This window comes from Ambystoma mexicanum, chromosome 9, assembly GCF_040938575.1.
Source record: "Ambystoma mexicanum isolate Mex_15411 chromosome 9, UKY_AmexF1_1, whole genome shotgun sequence".
Classification (NCBI taxonomy): Eukaryota; Metazoa; Chordata; class Amphibia; order Caudata; family Ambystomatidae; genus Ambystoma; species Ambystoma mexicanum.
This window is the reverse complement of record NC_090931.1, coordinates 327475848-327498834: the sequence shown is the minus strand read 5'-3', so window position 1 is coordinate 327498834 and position 22987 is coordinate 327475848. Positions and strand designations below refer to the sequence as shown.

The 22987-nt window shown below is 43.8% G+C and overlaps 1 protein-coding gene across 3 annotated transcripts in view; it reads right to left on the bottom strand.

Annotated features, from left to right (window-relative positions):
- Positions 1-22987, bottom strand: part of LAT2 (linker for activation of T cells family member 2) — a 320642-nt gene that overhangs the window by 284774 nt on the left and 12881 nt on the right. The window lies entirely within an intron of this gene.

The window sequence follows — 22987 nt, the reverse complement described above, 5'->3', positions numbered from 1 at the left end:
TGATCAATGTACAAAAAGAAGCCAAAGAGCAGTTAGAAAAGGCTCTGACTCATACCAAGTATTACGCAGATTCCAAAAGAAGACCAGGGCCCTCCTACGCAGTAGGAGATAAGGTATGGTTGTCCTCGAGACTACTGCCAAGACATCTACGACCAAACAATCTGGCCCTCCCCAGTATTATGGGCCCTTTTCCATAAAAGAAGTCATTAACCCAGTGGCCTTTCGACTCAAATTACCAGATTCCTGGAGGAGAATTCACCCAGTTTTCCATACTTCTCTGATGAAACCATACATCCGGACTTCCCGGACTAACCTCAGACCCAATCCTGTACTAGTCAATGACCAACTCGAATATGAAGTCTCCAGAATATGTGACTCTAGATATAAGCGGGGTCAGCTCCAATACTTGGTGGAATGGAAAGGATATTCTCCCAGTGAACGCATTTGGGAACCAATCTCACACTTAAATACCCCCAGGTTGCTCAGGAGGTTGGTTCCATCTCATACACCCGGGCAAACCAGGCGGATGGGTTTTTGGAGGAGGCATGCTGTCATGAGCCACCTGTCATGATCTCTGCTTCCAAAAGATCAGGACTTGCCCGACTCCCTTGGAAGCAGACCCATAACCCCGGTTCCGAGTGCCAGCCAGTCCCAATTGGGACCTTTTGGACCCTGTCCTGGCGCCAGTGGCACCAGGCTCATAAAGATGCCCAGTCCCAGCGCTGGAAGCGCCGGGCTCATAATGCTTGGGTGGACTTACCTGCAGCAGACCATGCTGCTTACTTACCTGCCAGTTGAACCCCTGATCCTCTTCTGTTTGGGACTACTTTTCCTGTTGGGTGGGGCAGGAGCCACTCCGTAGGTTTAGAACACTGGAACTCTTCTGGAAAGCAGGAACTCTTTTCTTACCTAGGCGTGGCTGTGGAAGGAGACACCTAAGCACTACAGGAGGCTATTTAAACCACACCCGATGGATGAATCTTGCTTTGCGTTATTCTGCATCCTCTGCAGCAGAACGCTCATCGTGTCTTCTGCTTCTGATCCTGGGCCTAAGGGAACAAAAGCTTACCATCCTGGAATCCAGTCTTCAGCAGCACCTGTAAAGACAAAGAAAGAACAGGTTAGCACTACGGTCTTCAGTGGCAGCGCATCTCTTACCTGGTCCATCGGCTGTCACCAACGCCTCGCGCTGCATTCCGGCATCTGAAAGACAAAGGCTTACCTACTCTTCGCATGCTCCGGAGGTCTTCGCATTGCATTCCGGCATCTGAAAGACAAAAGCTTACCAGCTCTTCGCACGCTCCGGAGGCCTTCGGCTCTGCATCCCGCATCTGAAAGACAAAAGAAGGTGCGTTTAAAGACATTGGGCAACTTTATTACTCACGTGCCATTACTCCTTCCCACGCCGAATCCAGTGGGTATTCCAGCACCCTTCAGCTTCTCTAAAGCTCCGAACTTGTACCTGCAAGATAAAAGGGACAGTTAGTGCGCATCGTGAAGCAGGCTACAAGCGCTTACTTACGTGCTTCCAGGCGCTTCTATTCCTCACGCGGGTTCGATCCTCAACTCTCATCAGCCTGCCATCCGCCATCGCCGGAACCCTGCAAAACAAGAGATATCATTACAAAAGACTTTTAAGACATTTGAAGTGCCCAGAACTTACCGTTCGTGCAGTTAACGACGGACAGCAGTCCTCTGAGGTCAAGAGGCCTGCACCCTTATCCAGTGAAGAAACTGGTTACGGCACCCTGCCCCGAGGCAGATGGAGAGCTCGGCGTTCACTTACCTAAGGGGAGGGTGTTAACCTTTGGGGTGCTACAGGAGAAGAGAAAGGGAAGAGGAGAGAGGCACCCAATAACCCCAGTTCATTAATCCCATATTTTCTATCTGCAGACATATTACTCTTCGAGTCAGACATACAGTGCACAGAGGTCCAGCCCAAAGAGCCAACCGTGTGTTACACATCACCTTTGAATATACGGCATTCACCCAGTCAAGACCGGCGCCTCTGCGGGAATCAGGTGAGCGTTACAGAACGCAAAGCCTATCGCAAAACTCCCACCCAGGCGCTATGGAAACCTCGGATACCGACCAGCTAGCCCAGTTACTTGGGGAACTAAGAGCAGAAGTGCATGCAGCCCGTCAGGAAACGAATGCTCTAAGAAGGGAACTGATTATTTCCAAGGAGCGAACAGACGATCTCGCTAGACAATTGCTACAGTCACAAGCCGGACAAACTCCGTTACCCGCATCAGGGGCAAATCTTCCTTCAACATCCTCTACGAACCCAGTGCAGATCAACCTACCTGGGAATGTATCTCTGGCTCCGCCCGAACAATTTTCTGGTGACCCAAAGAGGTTTGCAGGATTTATTAATCAGTGCCGGTTGCACTTCTTATGCCGGCCAGCAGCCTTTCCAACTGATCAAGCTAAGGTAGCTTTCGTGCTTTTGTACCTTAGTGGCAATGCGGCAGACTGGTCGATCCCTCTAGTTAATCAAGATGATCCGGTTCTCCATGATTTTCAAGCTTTTCAGCTCAGTATGGAAAAACTGTTTGCAAGACATTCACAGGGGCAGGCCTTGGACAATGAACTCCTTTCATTGCGACAGGGTAATCAAGACCTTTTGGCTTATATTGCGTCTTTCAACAGACTGATAGTGGAAACTCAATGGCCTGAGGACAAAAGGATTACGCTGTTTTATAGAGGTCTACGTGGAGAGCTCAAAGATGTGTTAGCCCAAGTAGTGAATCCCCCGCAAGACTGTTCGGACTATATTGACTTAGTCGTTCAAATTGACCACAGACTGCAGAACAGGAAGGCCGATCGTTCCAAGTTTGATGCTCGAGTATTTTCCAAACCACCAACTCCTACCAAAGGAGTAGACTCCGGGGAACCCATGCAAATAGGGGGCCTGAAAGGACCACTAACACAAAAGGAGCGGGAAAGGAGAAAACAGCTGCAATTATGCCTCTATTGCGGAAACTCGGGGCACTTTCTTCGAGACTGTCCGGTGAAACCAGTCAAGAAGGCAGTAGGAGCTGCAGTTACCAGGGTCACAAACTCTGAGCAGGGAAACAACCTCGCCCGACAAGAATAGAGGTCCTCTTGCCGAGCGTTAAAACCAGTTCCGTGACCTCGCATTTCGTGATACCTATGGTCCTCATTAGCCCTGAGCATCCGGATCGATTACATGCGATTGAAGCTTACGTCGACAGCGGTGCCATCGGCAATTATGTGGATCATGAAATGGTTTTGAGGATGAATCTGACTCTTTGTCCAAAGGCTGTAAAGGACATCATTACTACGGTGGATGGTACGGAGATAGCCTCCGGACCAGTAACGCATACCACCCAAGAAGTGACGCTAATAAGTCAAGATGGACACCATGAGAAGATCGTGTTCGATGTGATCAAGGCCCCTCAGTTCCAGATTATTCTAGGAATTCCTTGGTTAGAGAAGCACAATCCTCAGATCGATGGGCGAGCAAGAACGGTTCAGTTTCCAGAATGTGTCTCTACTTGTCACCCTCGACCTGGTGTTGCACTGGCAGCAATTTCCTCGGATGCTCCCCAGTTACCTCCTGAATACCTAGAATTCCAAGATGTTTTCCGGAAGGATCAGGCTAACTCTCTACCTCCTCATAGGTCTTATGACTGCCAGATAGACCTGATACCTGGATCTACTCCTCCTTGTAGTAGAATTTATGCCCTCACCGAGCCTGAGAATCTTCACCTCCGACAATACCTGGATCAATACCTAGCGAATGGGTTTATTCGTCCTTCCAAGTCCCCTGCTTCCTCAGCTTTGTTCTTCGTTCCAAAAAAAGAAGGGGACCTTAGAACTTGTATAGATTATCGCGCCCTGAACCAGATTACCGTTAAGAATAGATATCCATTACCTTTGATCCCTGAACTCCTGGAGCAAGTCAGAAAAGCATGCATATATACAAAGCTGGATCTTAGAGGAGCCTACCACTTGGTACGAGTAAAAGAGGGCGATGAATGGAAGACGGCCTTCCGCACCAAGTATGGGCTATTTGAATATCAGGTCATGCCCTTCGGACTTTGCAATGCCCCGGCCGCCTTTCAATATTTTATGAAAGATGTCCTCAGAGAGCTCATAGATGTGTGTGTTGTTGTTTACATTGACGACATCCTCGTTTATTCTTCATCGGAAACTGAACATCGGAAACACGTGAAAATGGTCCTCGAGAGATTGCGTCAACACAAACTTTTCGCTAAGTTGGAAAAATGCGTTTTCAACGTGACTGAAGTTGAATTCTTGGGATTCATATTATCACCTAGCAGAGTGCGTATAGATTCAAAGAAGGTCGATGCAATTCTCAAATGGCCATCGCCATCCTCCGTAAAAGGTGTTCAAAGCCTGTTAGGCTTTGCTAACTTTTACCGCAGGTTTATCCCCGAATTCTCTCGAATAGTCCAGCCCATCACCGCCTTGTTAAAGAAAAACAAACGTTTTGAATGGTCTACCGAGGCGGAACAAGCTTTCCAGAATTTGAAGACTAGATTTATCTCTGCACCGATCTTAAAACATCCTCGCCCAGAACTCCCCTACATCGTTGAAACTGATGCTTCGAGCCTTGCCATGGGGGCAGTTCTATCACAAAAGGACCCAGTAACCAATCAGTTGCATCCCGTGGCATTTTGGTCCCACAAATTCTCGCCTCCTGAAATCAATTACACTATTACTGATAAGGAACTTCTAGCTATCAAGTCCGCCTTTAAGGCTTGGCGGCATTATCTTCTGGGGGCCCGACACACCGTTACTGTGATTACAGATCACCGAAACCTGCAATATTTGAAAACCGCAAAAGCTCAATCCTCTAGGCAACTCCGTTGGGCACTATTCTTTGCCGAGTTTGACTTCATAATTACCTATCGACCTGGTACAAAAAACGGTAAAGCTGATGCCCTTTCTCGGATGGGAGTGGAAGAACATTTGATCAATCCTAAACCTGTACCTATCATTCCCGAACAAAGAATTCTAGGTGTAATCGCCACCCAATCCATAGAGGAAGTTAAGGATAAAGCCAGGCTACTGGTAACTCCAGCAGACATACAGAATTGGCATCTGCAGGGAAAGGACTTTACGGTGAAGGACAACCTATTATATTTCCAAGAACGGTTATACCTGCCCAGCACAGATTTACAGAAAAAGGTAATCTCTTGTTATCACGATTCTTTAATGGAAGGACATCCCGGTATGACCAAGACCTCGGAAAAGATCAAGCGCTATTTCTGGTGGCCGTCTTGGAAAAAAGATATCAGAGACTTTATAATGTCCTGTGGAGTATGCGCCCAAAACAAGAGTCAAAAGGAAAAACCAGCCGGCCTCTTACGCCCTATTGACATCCCGCCTCGCCCTTGGCATACGCTTTCTATGGACTTCATCACCGATCTACCTCCATGCTCCGGATACAATACGATCCTAGTAATCGTGGACCTATTCTCCAAGATGGCGCATTTCATTCCACTCAAAGGCTTACCAACAGCAACAACTCTGGCCCGAGAATTTCTCGAAAACATCGTCCGACTGCACGGTTTTCCTTCAGTTCTAATTTCGGATCGAGGTAGTCAATTTATTTCTCATTTTTGGCGAAGTTGCTGTCGGTCGGCTCAAATTGATGTGAGACTTTCGACCAGCCACCACCCTCAAACCGACAGACAAACCGAGAGGACCAATCAAACTCTGGAACAGTATTTGCGCTGCATGCTACAACAAACTGAAAAAACTTGGAAAGATATCCTTTGGATAGCCGAATATGCCTACAATAACTCTGTCCACTCGGGAACTGGGAAGACCCCGTTTTTTCTTTTATACGGTAGTCACCCTCGAACCTCGGAGTTGGATCCACTCCAAGATCTTGGAACACCAGCAGTAGACCACCTGCATTCTACAATCACCCAAGCTTTTAAGGAAGCCGTTTCTCACCTTCAAAGGGCTAAAGAACAATACAAGAAAGGAGCAGACCAACATTAGAAGGAAGCCCCCCAATATCAAGTAGGAGATCAAGTCTGGTTATCCACCAAATATCTACCTCTAAAAGGACCACGCACATTCAACCCAAGATACCTTGGTCCCTATTCCATCACTACCATAGTAAATCCAGTAGCGGTCAAGTTGGACTTGCCCCCTCACATGAAGATACATCCGGTCTTCTACGTCTCTCTATTAAAACCCGTGCAACCTCAAACCCGACTAACTACATCTCCAAAACCTATTCTAGTTGATGGAGAACTCGAGTTTGAAGTCAAAAGCATCCTGGATTCCAAGATCTCCAAATCTAAACTATTTTACCTGATTGACTGGAAAGGCTACGGTCCCCAAGAAAGATCCTGGGAACCTGCAGAATATGTCCACGCGCCTCGTCTAATCAAAAGATTTCATCGAACATTTCCTAACAAGCCCAAACCCCCAGAGAAGCCTGGTTTGGGATGGGCCTTGAGGGGGGGGGGGGGGTGCTGTCATGATCTCTGCTTCCAAAAGATCAGGACTTGCCCGACTCCCTTGGAAGCAGACCCATAACCCCGGTTCCGAGTGCCAGCCAGTCCCAATTGGGACCTTTTGGACCCTGTCCTGGCGCCAGTGGCACCAGGCTCATAAAGATGCCCAGTCCCAGAGCTGGAAGCGCAGGGCTCATGATGCTTGGGTGGACTTACCTGCAGCAGACCATGCTGCTTACTTACCTGCCAGTTGAACCCCTGATCCTCTTCTGTTTGGGACTACTTTTCCTGTTGGGTGGGGCAGGAGCCACTCCCTAGGTTTAGAACACTGGAACTCTTCTGGAAAGCAGGAACTCTTTTCTTACCTAGGCGTGGCTGTGGAAGGAGACACCTAAGCAATACAGGAGGCTATTTAAACCACACCCGATGGATGAATCTTGCTTTGCGTTATTCTGCATCCTCTGCAGCAGAACGCTCATCGTGTCTTCTGCTTCTGATCCTGGGCCTAAGGGAACAAAGGCTTACCATCCTGGAATCCAGTCTTCAGCAGCACCTGTAAAGAAAAAGAAAGAACAGGTTAGCACTACAGTCTTCAGTGGCAGCGCATCTCTTACCTGGTCCATCGGCTGTCACCAACGCCTCGCGCTGCATTCCGGCATCTGAAAGACAAAGGCTTACCTACTCTTTGCATGCTCCGGAGGTCTTCGCATTGCATTCCGGCATCTGAAAGACAAAAGCTTACCAGCTCTTCGCACGCTCCGGAGGCCTTCGGCGCTGCATCCCGCATCTGAAAGACAAAAGAAGGTGCGTTTAAAGACATTGGGCAACTTTATTACTCACGTGCCATTACTCCTTCCCATGCCGAATGCAGTGGGTATTCCAGCACCCTTCAGCTTCTCTAAAGCTCCGAACTTGTACCTGCAAGATAAAAGGGACAGTTAGTGTGCATCGTGAAGCAGGCTACAAGCGCTTACTTACGTGCTTCCAGGCGCTTCTATTCCTCACGCGGGTTCGATCCTCAACTCTCATCAGCCTGCCATCCGCCATCGCCGGAACCCTGCAAAACAAGAGATATCATTACAAAAGACTTTTAAGACATTTGAAGTGCCCAGAACTTACCGTTCGTGCAGTTAACGACGGACAGCAGTCCTCTGAGGTCAAGAGGCCTGCACCCTTATCCAGTGAAGAAACTGGTTACGGCACCCTGCCCCGAGGCAGATGGAGAGCTCGGCGTTCACTTACATAAGGTGAGGGTGTTAACCTTTGGGGTGCTACAGGAGAAGAGAAAGGGAAGAGGAGAGAGGCACCCAATAACCCCAGTTCATTAATCCCATATTTTCTATCTGCAGACATATTACTCTTCGAGTCAGACATACAGTGCACAGAGGTCCAGCCCATAGAGCCAACCGTGTGTTACACATCACCTTTGAAGATACGGCATTCACCCAGTCAAGACCGGCGCCTCTGCGGGAATCAGGTGAGCGTTACACCACCGGACACTCCCCTTCTGGACCTCCTGGTCCTTGACACATCAGGGCTTACCCTCTGTGCTACTTCCAACACGGCCGTTAAGCACCAAATGCTGCCTCCCAGCCTTTACGTCCGATGCAGCACATCCTATAAAGTAGGCACGCCACCGCGGGCCCACGCGTCTCAACGCTACTGATTGCTGTGGCAAGATGTGTGCTCCGTAAATTCGCTTTTGCGGAACTCCGTTTATTCCTGGTTCCCGGTCCCTCTGTCTTCTATTATTCTCAACCCCCTTTCCTGTCATCCTTCTGGACTCTGTGTACCCGCCTCCGAGTACACTTCTTGTTTCCTGGACTTCCTGGACATTTCCTTGATCCCGGACACTGAAGCTGAACGAACGCTAGAAGCCGACGACAGCCGAGCGGGGTTATATAAAACCCGAACCATAAAGAAGAAAATTACTCCAAAAGATACCGGCAAGCAGCGAAAACAGATGAGAAAAGGGGAAACCTGTGATAGCTATTCTAATTGGTTGGCAACCCAAATCCACCCTTGGACATTCGGCTTGTTAGCAGCACGTACATAGAAATGAAACCCAGGTGATTGGAGATGTGTCAGCTCTCCCATTGTTTCCCAATTAGGCCACCTTCTCTCATCGGTAGGCCTCATGCCAGTGTCTTCTATTTGAAGACTGACCTTGTCAGTCGTCACTGTCTCAGGACATTCGAGGGAGTATAGGTACACTGCTATCTTAGCTCCAGGCCTAATGAATAGCCCTTGGTTGCGAGCTCATCACATGTTGCAAGACTGAATTTGTTCATTTCGACAGTGCATTTAACACCATTTGATTCAATTGTGCTGGGTGCAGTTCTCCTTTTAGCCTTTAGAGATGTGCTCACTCTATCCCATATTGACTTTTTGCCCTTTTAATTATCCAATATTTGGCATTAATAAATGTTCTTGTTCCTCCTAATCTTTGGGAAACATGTCCTTGCACATGGTCTGCTTGTTAGACTCCCTTTGTGCTTTTTCCTTCATCGCTTGAACAAGCATCCTTGGTTCAAAGCCAATGTCCTCTTCTATTTCGCAAGGAAAACAGCTTTTTCATCATCTTTCCATGTTAAGATTCTGGGCATGTATTTTTTTTAGGTAGTTGGGTTGATTGACATAAGCCTGTGTCCATCTTGTTCTGATGCTAGTCCTAAACATGATATATATACCTCTTTAAAGAAACTTCTATGTATTCTTTCTACCTTGCGTTTCAGCATATTTACAGTTATTGACCAGTGAACCACTTCATTCTTCTTTGTATTCATAACTACTGCATCATGGAGTACATATTTCTTAGTGCTCCAATTACATCATCATTCTCAATTATTTTCATATTGTTTCAACATAGGTTCATATATCTTCTTTAGGGCACTCTTTTGCAGTTATTAGACTTTAACGTACATCCATGTGGCGCACCACTGTTTCAACATGAGGGTATCTTCTGAATGGCTGCCTGAGTGCATATCGTCTTCCATATGGTTTACAGGGTATGGACATATCACATAAATGTATCCTTTGGTTCACAATTATAATTTTTCATCCATCATTCCAATAGGATGGGGATCTGGGGCAGTGGCTAAGGAGAATGCTTCCACCTGCTCCTCTACAATGGCTTCTCTCGTTATCAGTGTAGAGCTTACACGAGCCACAGGGCAATTACGGCATCGGCTAACTCCCAGCATAGGAGGACCCCTTAAAGGGGAAGTAGAATGTAAGTTGTAATATGCATCACCCGTGGCACAGAGGGATATGGTTACTTAAACATGTATAAGGGGGATACATCAAGAAATTGAATGACAAGAACAAAAAAGAACTGTGGTACAACTACATGGGATGGGCATGGAGTGTGGATTTGTCAACTGTGATGTACTGTTTATGTATATTAAATGTAGAAAGAACAATAATGAGTTACTCTTAAAACAATGGATTGCAGGCTTTTTGTCCTCACTCAGAGTGATGATCACTAATAGTAGATTTGTGGCTTGTTGCTTCCTTAACAATAACTCCAATTATGGTGCCGAAACACATGTAGAGGCATTCAATTTGATGAGACAATTAATTTGACATGAAACTTAATTTGACATTAGAGGTATTCATTAGATATTGAAGAAACATCTCATGTTATTGAAAACAACAATGAAGCAAAGTTAAAGAAAGTTCTTTTTGAATACAATCACCAATTAAAAACTGATATTGAAACAAAATACAACAGTGTTTGGCGCATCCTTTAAAAACATTTTTGCAATTACTGGAGGATTTCAACTTCAGGGCAAACGCGAATTATTTTTAAGGAAGTGACAAGCCACAAAACTACTATTAGTGATCCTTGCTCTGAGTGACGACGAAAAGCCTGCAATCCATTGTTTTCACACTAATTCTATTATGAATCCTCCTGGTGCAGAGATCAACAACCGAGAAACAAAAATTGCCAACAATTTTGATCTAAGAGATTTAGAAGCAAACATTATTTTCCAACACCCACCACACTAACAAAGGGAACAACAATATGAGTAACTCAACACCTTCAATTCAAAAACTATTTGAAAAATTGGAGAATCTGTCAAAGAAGGAACTATCTAAATGGTGGGAAATAAAAACATTGAAAATGTACCTACAAGCAGTGTTCCCTCTAAGTTGTGCGCATGTCCGCTTGCCCAGCTTCCTTCTGGGTGCCGCTCAGATGTTTTTAACACCGCACACAGACAATTCTCACCTATTTAAAAATATTTAATAAGGCACAAGCCACAGCAATTAATTTAAATTAGCTTTCTCTTAAAATAAGCAACTAGTCTCAATATTCTGCTAATTTGCATTACACTACTATGCAAAGGTGACAGTAAACACCTAAAATCCCTAACAGCAAAATGCACACATAAGAGGTAAAAAAACGAATATGAAAAACAGGCTCCATGAACAGAATAATCTAACCAAGATATGCCTGCACACATTAACCAAATAATTAATGTTTCCTCCCCACTCATGACTCCTAAGCTTGATTCTACCACACTTTGACCGTATGATTCTAACTTCTGCCCCAGAACACATTAAGATGGTACCAGACAACCTTGACTCCTCCTTTCTTGGCTCTGCGAAAGGGTAGCAGACGTGTACCTACATCCACTTGTTTTATGTTTGTTGCAATGTGAATAATGTTCATATGCCAGAATTTCTGTTACTCATTGTGCCTTACCAAAAGCGTCACCCACACAATACAATCGAACTACCAGCTAAAATAGCAGATACGGACTGTAAGTAAGCAGGCTACCTGGATGTGTAACCTTATGAAGCAGCCCCCTTACAAGTTAACGCATTATAAAACTCAAATATTAATTTGGCCTGTAAGGATTTTGAGAAGACAAATGTGATGCTCAGTATCTCCAACTTTAGCATTGCTAGCATTACCCTTTAAGTGGAGAGCAACATTGCAAGATCATTTACTTTGTCTACAAGGGATAATGGGTAGGACTATGCCTGGGATTACTCGTCCATAATATCAGGGCAATGGAAATTCAGACAGGAGAATGCTTTTCACACAATCTGCTTCATTTCCAAGTGTTCAGAGTTCCTTTGGGCATAGACTGTCACACATTATATAGTAACTCGTTGCTATGCGCACTGTATAATCCTACATAAGAATATAAGGGCGGGTATGTTGCAAACCATCGTATATGCACTGCAAATGAATTGCATACATGCAGTGTCATGACATTCTTAAAATGCACATAATATGTTGAGCATTAAATAGGCCTTGCTTGCAAAGTATTGAAGGTCTGCAAATATCCCAGTGAGTGTTTACTGCTACAATCCCTCACTTTTTACAGTGCTCTATCAACTAGTATTGGAGGCAGCACAGGGGCCGGGGAAGGGTATGGGTGGAAGAACATAGGTCTTCACTCCTTGCGGGTGACGAAAAAAGCAGCAAATTTCAAAAACCAAGTCAGACGTTTTGGCAGTATACTGAAGGAAGCGTGTTGCTCGTTTGCTAAAGGATTGGAAATTTTAGTACCCGTGTAGACAACAGCACCTTCTTTCTATGCTCATCTGCTGAGGGCAGTTCAATATAACCATGTGCTTTGTATCGTCTCCGGTATCTCCCTGCATCTTATTTAACTCATAACAAAGAACTACAGAAGAGGGATCCATAGTTACAGAAGAAGGGACTCAATCTGTTGTATCTCTTGTGATTTTATGCCATTAACTTAAAAGGCATATATTTGTGATTTTCTTACACAAGGATCCATAATAAACCTCAAACCTCTCGTTTAATTCGTCTAGGCTCTGGTGCAGAAGGGTGGGCAAAACTATACACTACATTACATTCTCTGTCATTTCACTTTCTATGTCAGGGTTACAAACAAGGCTCTAATCAGATTTTGCTCCCTACTTGGAGTCAAATGATTTTTCGGGGAGTAAAAAAGTTATTCGCTTTGCCACTAGGGATACTTTCTGCTTATTAAAAGATGTTCTTCCCCTTAAAATTCCTGTTGAGATCAGGCATTAATATTATTCGAGTTCCTTCCTATACCACTCCTCTGCTGGTTATTAATTAAAAAAATATCAGTGGAACTTTGTGGGTTGAAGCAACAAAATGTTCATTGTTTCTCGTTTTTGTTGGGCACATTTTCATTTTTAGGGAGATAAAATGGATGGTTTATATGTTTCTTAGCTGTAAGGCTGGTATTATCACTACCCAAAGGACAACATAATGTGGATAGTAAGCAGAGGCACAGGAATATTTACTCATCATATTCTGAGGCACAGTTATTCTGATGCAATTATCATCCTTACACAAATTATTAGAAGCTTGTTCACCTGGCCCTTGAATTACTTCATTAAAGTGGCACTTGTCCTCCTATCAGCATATTTGACACATTGCTTTTAATTACCGTCAATCCATCGGCAAATTTTGTAATCTGTCTGAATTTCTTGACAGCCACATACGTTTTTCAAGAGGTATTTGTATTTTGTAGTACACGAGTGATTTTCCAGTGTCATAAAACATTTGCAAGGTGCTGTGGCAGATGTTGAAGTCTTGGACTGGTTGATTAGTTTTCGGTTTAATCACATATGACATTCTATTTTAGCCTGTGTGTTTGGAAAAAGTGTTGTAAGATTTGTCTACAATTGAAGTGGCTGGGTAGAGGAAATTCCTTTCCAAACTCTCTTCTGCGACGGTAGTTCACTAAATACGCATGCTCACAAAGTGGCTGAACTCATTAATCAATAGCGCACATGGAAAATAATGTGCGCACAACAGCCAACCAGTTCCGCACATAGAGAAAAATAATTAGAGGGAACATTGCCTACAAGTAGATAGAGATTTGTATATTTCTAACATTTGAAGATGAGGATAACACAGACTTCAATGAATGGGAAAAAATGCTAACAAGAACTTCTAATGAGATGATGGAAAGAGTAATAGCGCAAACAAAGACATTTCACAAACGTACATTCATAGAAATACAAAATGTTAAAGAACAAATTGTTAAAGGACTAAAGTCTGTCAGAGAGTCTCCCAGGAGCCCCCTCCTTGTTATTTGCATATTTCAAGTAACTTTGGGATCACCCTAAGTTACTAGGGGAATCCAGACGTGGAACCCTTGCTCACCATTCCTAGAGAGGTTCAACCAGACCGAAACACATGTCTTGGGTTGCTGTTGGTACTCTTGTACAGAGGAGAATTCCCTAGCATTTTGGTGCTGGACTTCCCGAGGGCAGGACAAAGACTGATATGTTTGGGATATTTCTCCTCTGTGAAAGATAGTGAGCTAAAGACTCTGGGAAAGGCTCTTGTAACCAGGACTAATGTCTGGCAGACAGTCTTCCAGGACCCCCCCTTGTTATTTGCAAAGAACAAATTGAGACATTGAGAACCTACCAGAGATCTCGTTCAAAAACTATCAAATCACGGATGAATTCTTGAAAGATTACACACAGGAACTTAAATTCAAGAAGCAGAAGAAATTCGGAAGAGATTAACAAGATTAGTTGAACAAATGGGTCTACACCTTCCAAAAACAATAGGATTTAAAATATAGTCCTCATTCTGTACCTAAATAAATTCCAACAAACGCAGAACTACAGTCATCTGCATCATCATTGGAAGTGGATTCTATAGGAAGCATCAATGTAGAAATAGACACCTTGCATGGTTCCACAGAAAATGTGCCCAATTCTTTTTTTAGAAGAAATCGACAAAAACAGTTTCAAAAGGCCCACTTCCAACACAGGCAACGCAACAAAAGGGGTATTTATATCGACAAAATCCAAAAAAGCAAAGAGGCAAAAGAGCAGGGCGAACAAACAGGAAGAAGACCTAGGGGTAAAAACTAGATTACAAGAAATGACACAAAGGAACAAGAAAACCTTGTAATGAACCTATCGGAACTCGATCCTTCTGAAGGTCCGATTACGGCTCTCAACAAAGGACTGTCATTCAGTCCGTCCAATACCATGGACTTTATACAAACCAATATTGACATGTTGCAGATGTCTGGAACTTAAAAAATATTTTGAAACTGCACCAAATCCTTCTACGTCACACTCACCAAAACCGATACCATCAGAATTAACAGTTGCTATGGCAGAGCAAACAATAGCTTTACTTAATGCGGAAGGTATAGACAAAGACTACAATGTGGAAAGCTTTGTATGGGAACAAGATATAGACACACATCACCAAGGAAAGTTCTCTCAAACCTAAAATCAAAATTACGTAGCAGTCTGCATCCCCTACAATTCTTAGCAGCCCGTGGCTCCAAGAAATCTGTACTTGACACACTCTGCACTGTAGAACATTGTACTCTGTAATTTAACTGTATAAGTAACTTATGTTGTTAAGCTTCACACATTGGGCCGCTTATTGTAACCCACAAGCAAGCCTCCTTAAGTATACTTATAGCGCCTCGTTGCCTAGAGGGCTGCAGTGCGCTTTACAAATCCAAAAAATAAAATAAAGAAAGGGGTACTGCCATTTTGATAGTGAAGGGAGTCCCATTTGTAGAAGTTGAAAGTAAGAGGGGTCCAGAGGGCAGATATGTAGGGGTTGAAGGTACAATGTACGGACAGCTCTTCACCTTGATCTCAATGTATGCCCCCAATGAAAAACAGGACACATTCTTGACTGATTTGGTCATGGAACTGTCCCCATTCATTGGAGGCCAGTTGATTATCAGAGGCGATTTTAATGTGGTCCCGGACCCTACATTGATAAGGCTCATCCCCCATCCCAAGTGCACTTCAAAAATGCTGTTACGCTACTTTATCTATTTAGGACTGAGGTTGAGCGAGAATACACACATTTTTCCCATGTTCACCGTACCATCTCAAGAATTGATCTCTTGCTGACCGACCGTCTGGTGGTGCCTTGCGTTAACGAGGTGCTTGTAGGTACAAGGGTCTTTTCAGATCACGCGCCAGTTGTAAAGCACCCGAGGATTCCAAATGTGTCCCCACTTGAGAGATGGCACAATGGAAGCTTTATGATCTCATCCTTGGCAACCTCGCCATGCGAGATGAGATCGCGATGGCAAGCTCTTATTATTTTCGGGAAAATTACATGGACTCCCTATCGACTTCAACTCTCTAGGAGGCAATGAAGGCGGTAATCAGGGGTGAGCTGATTGGCCGGTCCTCAGCTTATACAAAGCGTAGGAAGATCTTCAAAATGAATTGGAGGGAATAGTGAGACAATGCGAGATGGCCCACAAGAAAGAATGCTCCCCTAAAATGTAACCATCCTTTAGAGTGGCTGCCGTAATATACTTAAAGCCCACTAAGCTGTATAAACGGCTCCATCCCAGGCCAAAACCAAGCAATCATACTATGCAAAAGGAAACTAAGCCCATGGTGAGGAAATTGTCAGTAATAAAAAATAGAAATGTGATAGTAGGGCTGAAAGATCCATTGTGGAAGATACAATATGCAGACGAGGCCAAAATGCTAATTATAGTAAAATGTTTCACAGAAACCAAGCCGCCCTCCCCTTGCACGCCATCAGAACAAGCACAATTTATTATGGAAGTTGGACTCCCCTGGCTCTCAGAAGTCGCTAAAGCTCATTTAGATCACCCTATTAGAGTAGAAGTAGGTGGAGTGATCAAATCCCTTAAAACAGGAGCCCCAGGTCTGGACGGATATACCCTATTATTCTATAAACATTTAGAGCCCAGCTACTTAAACCCCTCACTAAATTATACAATTCTTTTCTCCAGATTGAATGAGTGACTGCCACTGTGGAGGAATCTGCTACTGTGTTAATACTTAAACAAGGTAAAGATCCCCAGGATTGTGCCTCCTATAGAGCCATTTCACTACTAAATATCAATGCTAATATCTAATAATAAATGTGGGCAAATAGACTGGTGGAGGTTATACCACTGTTTGCGGACCAGGATCAAACAGGCTTTATTAGGGGAGAAGTACCTTTGATAATATACACAGAGCTCTCAAACTAATAGAAATAGCTAATGAACTGCATCGTAAAGTGGCCTTATTAGCATTGCAAGCCACTAAAGCGTTTGATAGGCTGGATCGGGCCTTTATGCGCTATACTCTCCAGGATTTCAATTTTGGCTCTATATTACAACAAAGGATACTAGCCAACTATAAAACTCTGTCTCGAAAGTATGGTTCAATCACTCCATACCGAAATCCTGTGACAGGGATGTCCCCTTTAATCTTCGCAATAGCTATGTAACCTTTCTCTGCTTGAATCCCTGAGATATTAGAGTCTCCCTGATTCATTTAGAGGGAACACACCAAAACTTGTCCCTTTACGCGGATAACGTGATGTTAACGGTGACAAACCTGCATGCGTCAATAAAAGATACCATGGTAGAATTTGAATCATTTTGGAAAATAGCCAGCTTTGCTATCAACTATCAGAAATTATCGGCACTGGGGATTGCAATGGTAGAACCGGACATACAGCCTATAGAGCTATTGTACCCGCTGACCTGGGGGGTTAACACAGTGGAGTACCTGCGGGCGAGTATCCCCTCGTGTCCACAAAACACCTGCTTGGAAAATGTCCCTAAACTATTTAAGACGCTGGAGGAGGACTTGAGGTGGTGGGGACAGCAGGATATCTCTCTAATGGGCCGAATTACAGTAGTTAAAATGAATGTGCTACCTATATATCATATAGAATATATATTATACATCATTGTTTTTTTATAACACGCTTAACATTGAAGAGGTTTCTAAGCGCAGACCCGGGATTCAAACCTGTGTTGATCTGCATCGTCTTGCTTCCAAGACAAGCGCGTTGCCACTGAACTATACTACCCATGCCAAGGTATCTAGATACATACCTAGAAACCTCTATTATTGCTCCACTCTTCCAGTTAAATTCCTCAGCCGACCCTACGACTGAAGATAATGATGTCCCGGTTTATATGGAGGGGTAAAAAACCTGTATCTCTATGGCGGTTATAATCGGAGATGCCGGCATAGGAGGAATGGGAGAACCAGACTTGACTAAATAGAACATCACTGCCCAGGTCTCACACATTGCTAAATGGAACACCATACAACCCCTCCCTAATTGGTTGTCCTGGAACAGACAAGGGAGAAGGCGCCCCTGTGAGCCTTACCATATACGTCAAACATGGCCCGATCACATTAGTCCCCGTTACTTTCGTCCAGCAAAACCACATTAGACTACTGGTGTGAAGCATTGAAAATCAAGGGAATCACTGCAGGTCTGGGCCCATTGTCCCCCATACCGAATAATCCAGACTTTACCCCACGGCTTAGGTCGAGGGTGTCAATAGGTGGACACAGGGATGTCTACAGCACATTTCACAACTATTTAAAGATACTGCATCCCTCACCTTTCTCAACTGTAAGGGAAAATTCTCAATCACTGAGAGGGAAAGATTCAGATACTCTCAAATTGGGCACTGGGTGGTCCATCCTGGGGTTAAAAATGAAATTCTGCGTATTCCCAACACCCTGAAGCTTACTATGGGGGATGGGAGATCAAGGGGATATCGTTTTCTCCTCTTCCTTCCCTTTACACCTCCCGTGCTAACTCCCCCTCTGCCGCTGCTACTGGGGAGTGGTCCCTTCAGAGTCATCCATTGGCCAGACCAACACCCACCAGTCCCCCCTGCCTTTCCCAGACTAGCCCAACTTGGTCCTCCATGTCCACCGCACTCATCCTCCCTTCTCCCCCTTTTCCACTGGCACTTGCCACCTTGGCCCACCCAGCACTACCTGCCACCTTCCCTGGGCACGCACCTCCTGCACATCTCCCTCATCCCCCCCTCACCCTCTGTAATTACAACCATCTGACACACTTGCACGGTAGGATTGTCACAAGGCCGATATAACTGTTTTTTGTTGTTCTACGTTCATGATTCCCTTGTCCCCCTCTACCCACCATCTTGTTTTGTGGCGCCTGGAAACACTTGTGTATAGGTGCCATACAAATATCCAATAAATAAGGGGATGGGTTTCCAAATTATATAAGATTATGAGAACAGACATGCTGGTGACAAGACCTAGTTATATGACAATCTGAGAAAATTACTTGGCACACACAATTGAAGATCACTCCTGGCTAGATATATGGGCCCGAAATTACTCTTCGTCGACATGTGTTACGAACAGGGAATGTATGTTTAAATTAACTAACATATGATATTACCCCCACCCCACTACATTGCATCGAATCAAAAGATCCATTGACCCTCACTGCTGGCGTAAATGTGGCATTAGTGGCTCCTACTTTCTCATGTGGTGGGACTGTCCAATCATTGGACCTTTTGGGAGAAAGTCTTAGCATCTATCTTAGATAGAACTGGAGTCCGACCACCTATGGATACGATGATCATGTTACTAGGGGCTCCTAGCAAGGAGATATATCTGAGATTGGGTGTGGCCATTAAACTGCTTGCCCACCTGTTGGTGGGGGCTTGAATCAAAGTTGCAAATTTTTGCGAAGCAGAAGACAGCCGCTAGTTCCACTGCAGTGCAATGTGGTAGGTTAAAGTATGGAATATATTTGTCACGGAGACAGCTACTGCTTCCAGGGAGAACCATCTCCACATGTTGTTAGGAGTCTGGTCTCCCGTACTTCATTTCGACCAAAACTATCCAGCAAAGAGACATAAACCAATGCCCACAACACATTTCCTATGGTACTGAACGACCCTAGGAGGCACACAGGGAATCTCGAGGATTAGGAGAGCTGGCGGGTGCAGAGATGGGGCGAGTAGGAGGGCCTTGCTACACTTTCTATTACATTTATTTGATTCCATGCATAGAATGTTGTGATTTCTAATGTTGCAGCTGAACTTCACTAAATAACGTTGGTAAAAAACAAACACGGACAGCATGTGAGAACTTTACTAGATGACTCACTTCCATTGTTTTCTTCTGTACTGCTCCAGCTATCCTGTGCAAGCCACCCCTATGATCAGAACCAGACACCAGGCCGCCCTTTTCCATATGGTGCAGCATCAAGGTGCCCACTTAAGTCTTTTCTTTTTGCACTGGTTGTTCTCAAACTTGTATCCTCTTTATGGGGCATAGTGATTTTTTTCGAATCTGGTTGCTTTGCAACACACCACTTTTCATTTCCACCCTTAGCACCTGAAACCTGCCCATTGCATCTGTATTAATTTATTTTGGATTATTTGATTTTCTGTAGCACTGCTCCAACCCAGGGGGTAACAGAGACCTCAGAATATGGCCAACAATGGAGATGTGGAGACACCTAATCTTTCAATCAATAACTGAATGAGATGAGAAGTGGAAGGTATAGAAAGAGAGGATAGGAAGGAAAGTAGAGGCTAGAGAAAAGAGGGTAGGACTTGAGGAATTCGGATGCTGAGTGCTTATATGTTTTTGGACACACACCGCAGAGTAGTCTCCGAGCGCTAACAAGCTCACCAACAACAAGGAATTACTGTGTGAAAAGCCTGGTCTTCAGAGATTCTCAAAACTAAATGATAAATGATATATAATGGTTTGCACATGTGGAGGAGGATGGTTGCAGAGATTGGGGGTTTCAAGAGAGAGAAAGCTTTGCCCTTAAAACTACGCTTGGTAGATCTTGCAATAGATGGATGATTGGCAGAGCTTGATCTCAGATTTCTTACAGGAGTGTATTGACTAGCACATGGTTTGAGAAGGCGTGGTCTGTTGCCCTAAAGGACACAGTGGACCACTCAAAGCATATTACATTTAGTATGTCTCCAAGGGCAACATATTCAGAGAGGATACAATAGGATCATCATGGTTTCGTCCTGCAACATTTCGAAGACTCTAGTTACTGGATGAGAAAGGCTGGGAGCCTGGGTGTCCCAGATAGTTGGCACTGGTGCAGTCCACACATGGCAAGAACACCACCACAACTGATGCAATCCATTGCAGGACAGCCAGACACGTATATAATCCTTTCAGCTAACGGAGTAGGAAGGAGGCATTCTTCACCACTTGTCTGATCTGATGTTCAAGTCTTTTCCTCTTGTCAAGATAAACACCAAGGCTCTTAACGGTTCGTGGAGTGGTAGGACAGGGGTCAAGATGGATTTGGGGTGGTGGCCAAAGTGATCGAGACCTAATTCTATAGTTTCTGTTTTAGTAGTGTTCAACTTCAGAAAATGTGGTTTCATCCAATCATTCACTGCCAGGTTACAGTTTACAAAACATGTGGGGTTCCTGTGGTAGGCAGGAGACGCAACCTCTGCAATTATTTGTGTATTAGCTGCACAATTCAAAAAGTCCAGGCTTAACGATTTGATTAGTAAAGGAAGTGATTGGATGTAAATATTGAGAAAAACAGGAGACGCTGATGAACCCTGTGTGGCTTCATGGTTAACTTTGGGAGTTGAAAAGGAGAGGGCAAGTAGAACAACTTTGTATGAGATTTTGCATTGAAATTATCTAAGCCAGCCTAGAGCTGAGCCAGTAATTGCAAAATCCTCAAGAAGATAGAGAAGGGTATCTTTGTCCACCACGTGAAATGCGCTGGGACTACAACAAGAACGCACTTCTGATTTCCTGGATGGATGTTGCTCTGAGGTATTTTTAGGTGCCTTTTGTATACGGTTGCATTTTGGCACCCGATTCCTCCAGCAGGAGTCTCAGCATATGTATATAGTGATTGCATTGATGAGTAGAGTATGGCACTCGGGGGCGAGGGTGGTATTTAACAACTGACTTTGGTAGAATTGGCAATTGACTTCACAACCATGACCAATTGATCTCCATCACTCAGGGGGGAGGGCACTTCAATACATTGACACCAAATTTCATCCAGAGGTTCCAGTCTGTAAGAACCCCCAATGATTACACTGGTAAACATGTGTTGATAAATTGAGTAAGGTGAACATGCAGGCAAATCATTTTTCCAGCAGCTAGTTGTCAACAAGGACCTTATTTGTCACTATTTCAATGCTGCAGGCTATGCTGAATTCTGATTGATATTGGGCAAAGAGACTATTGTCTTCACCATATTTCCCCTGCTGCAGTGAGACACATTTTGACATCAAATGAATGTGTGATCTGAGGTCATTAGCAAGGAGGTTAATGTAAAGTTTTGGTTTCTTGACAATCAGTTATTTAGCCTAATGTTTTTGCATTTGGAAAAGTCTTTCTGCAAAAGGTGTTCAGTTTGGTATTCCAGTTGTCGCATAATAAATCTGAGCAGGATTTTAAGACAGGTGGACATCTCAAAGTAATTCTTCAGGTTCAAATTGACATAGGAATTCAGTTGCCATTGGTGATCACTGAGGCAAAATTCTACCATCTGGTGTTTGTGGTGGCAGCGGCGAAAGCCATACGTGTGGCTTAGTTTAGAAGTTGATTTTTTTCAGATGTACGAGATTTGTTCGAGAAATACTTCCTTGAATTTTTCTTGAGAGGGTTGTCAGTGACGCTTGCCTTGTGGCTTAATGTTGATACAAATAGGTTTAAAGGAGTTTTGAAGTGGAATTGAAGTCGACTGGATATATTTCTTGATAAGACAGGCTTTAGCAGTAAGAATGTTCCCTTTGTTAGCCTGTCTTGCTGATTTACTTAGGTAAATAGTCTATGGGATTTTTATTTGCACTTTTGTTTTTTCAGGTTCTGAAGATGTCTTCTTTCTTCTTTTGGGTCAAGAAGACTCCTGCTTTCTGGATAGCTTTATCGGATCATTTTTACCAGTTAACGTTTGTAGTGTTTGGAATGGTCTTTAATCCAGTGAAAATGTGTTTAAGTCTCTAAAGGTAGGCTTCAGACTTATTTAGATCAGCTTTTTGATGGAGTTGACCTATTATTTTTTATTTTGTTATTGTGTCAAACAGTTAAACATGTAAACCATCAAACAAAAAATGTATCATCAATTCATAAACAAATTTCACTCAATTAAACAGATTACATCTTAATCATTCAAAGATAAAATACACATAATAGTACGCAATCTATAAAACTCAATTCATGATCAATCCATCCATCCAAAAATGGATACAATGATATTAAAACTACAATCGAGCAATGATCTAAAAAAATAATATTTCCCACAAAAATGTCCATGGGCATACCTGTAGATCACCAATAAGATCTTTAAAACAATGCAATTGGAGGCTGTGCAAGACAGGACATACCAACAGCAAATGTTTCAAGGACTCTTCCTCTTTCTGGCAGTACCAGCACTCTGGACCACTTATTCTTCCACAAGAAGCAAGTTTCATTAGTAGGCAAGACATTTAGGTGAAAGCTTAAAATTGTTCATGCAAAGTGCCAAGCTGGAAATTTTGCTGTTTGCCCGCTTTTTTGATCACATAAACCCAAATGCCTAAATCTCTAATAAGTACTTAACTCGTCACATGTGCAAGACCAATCATAGTCCCATAATCGCTTTTTGCACATTTGTGGATTTCCCATTAGTTCTTCAAAAGTCCACTGAAGCTTTTCTTCTACCTGTATTTTGCGAATTGAGGCCAGGGATTTGATCACCTTGTCCCCATTTGTGTCTGAAAACCAAGGGGATTTGGAGTTTTAAT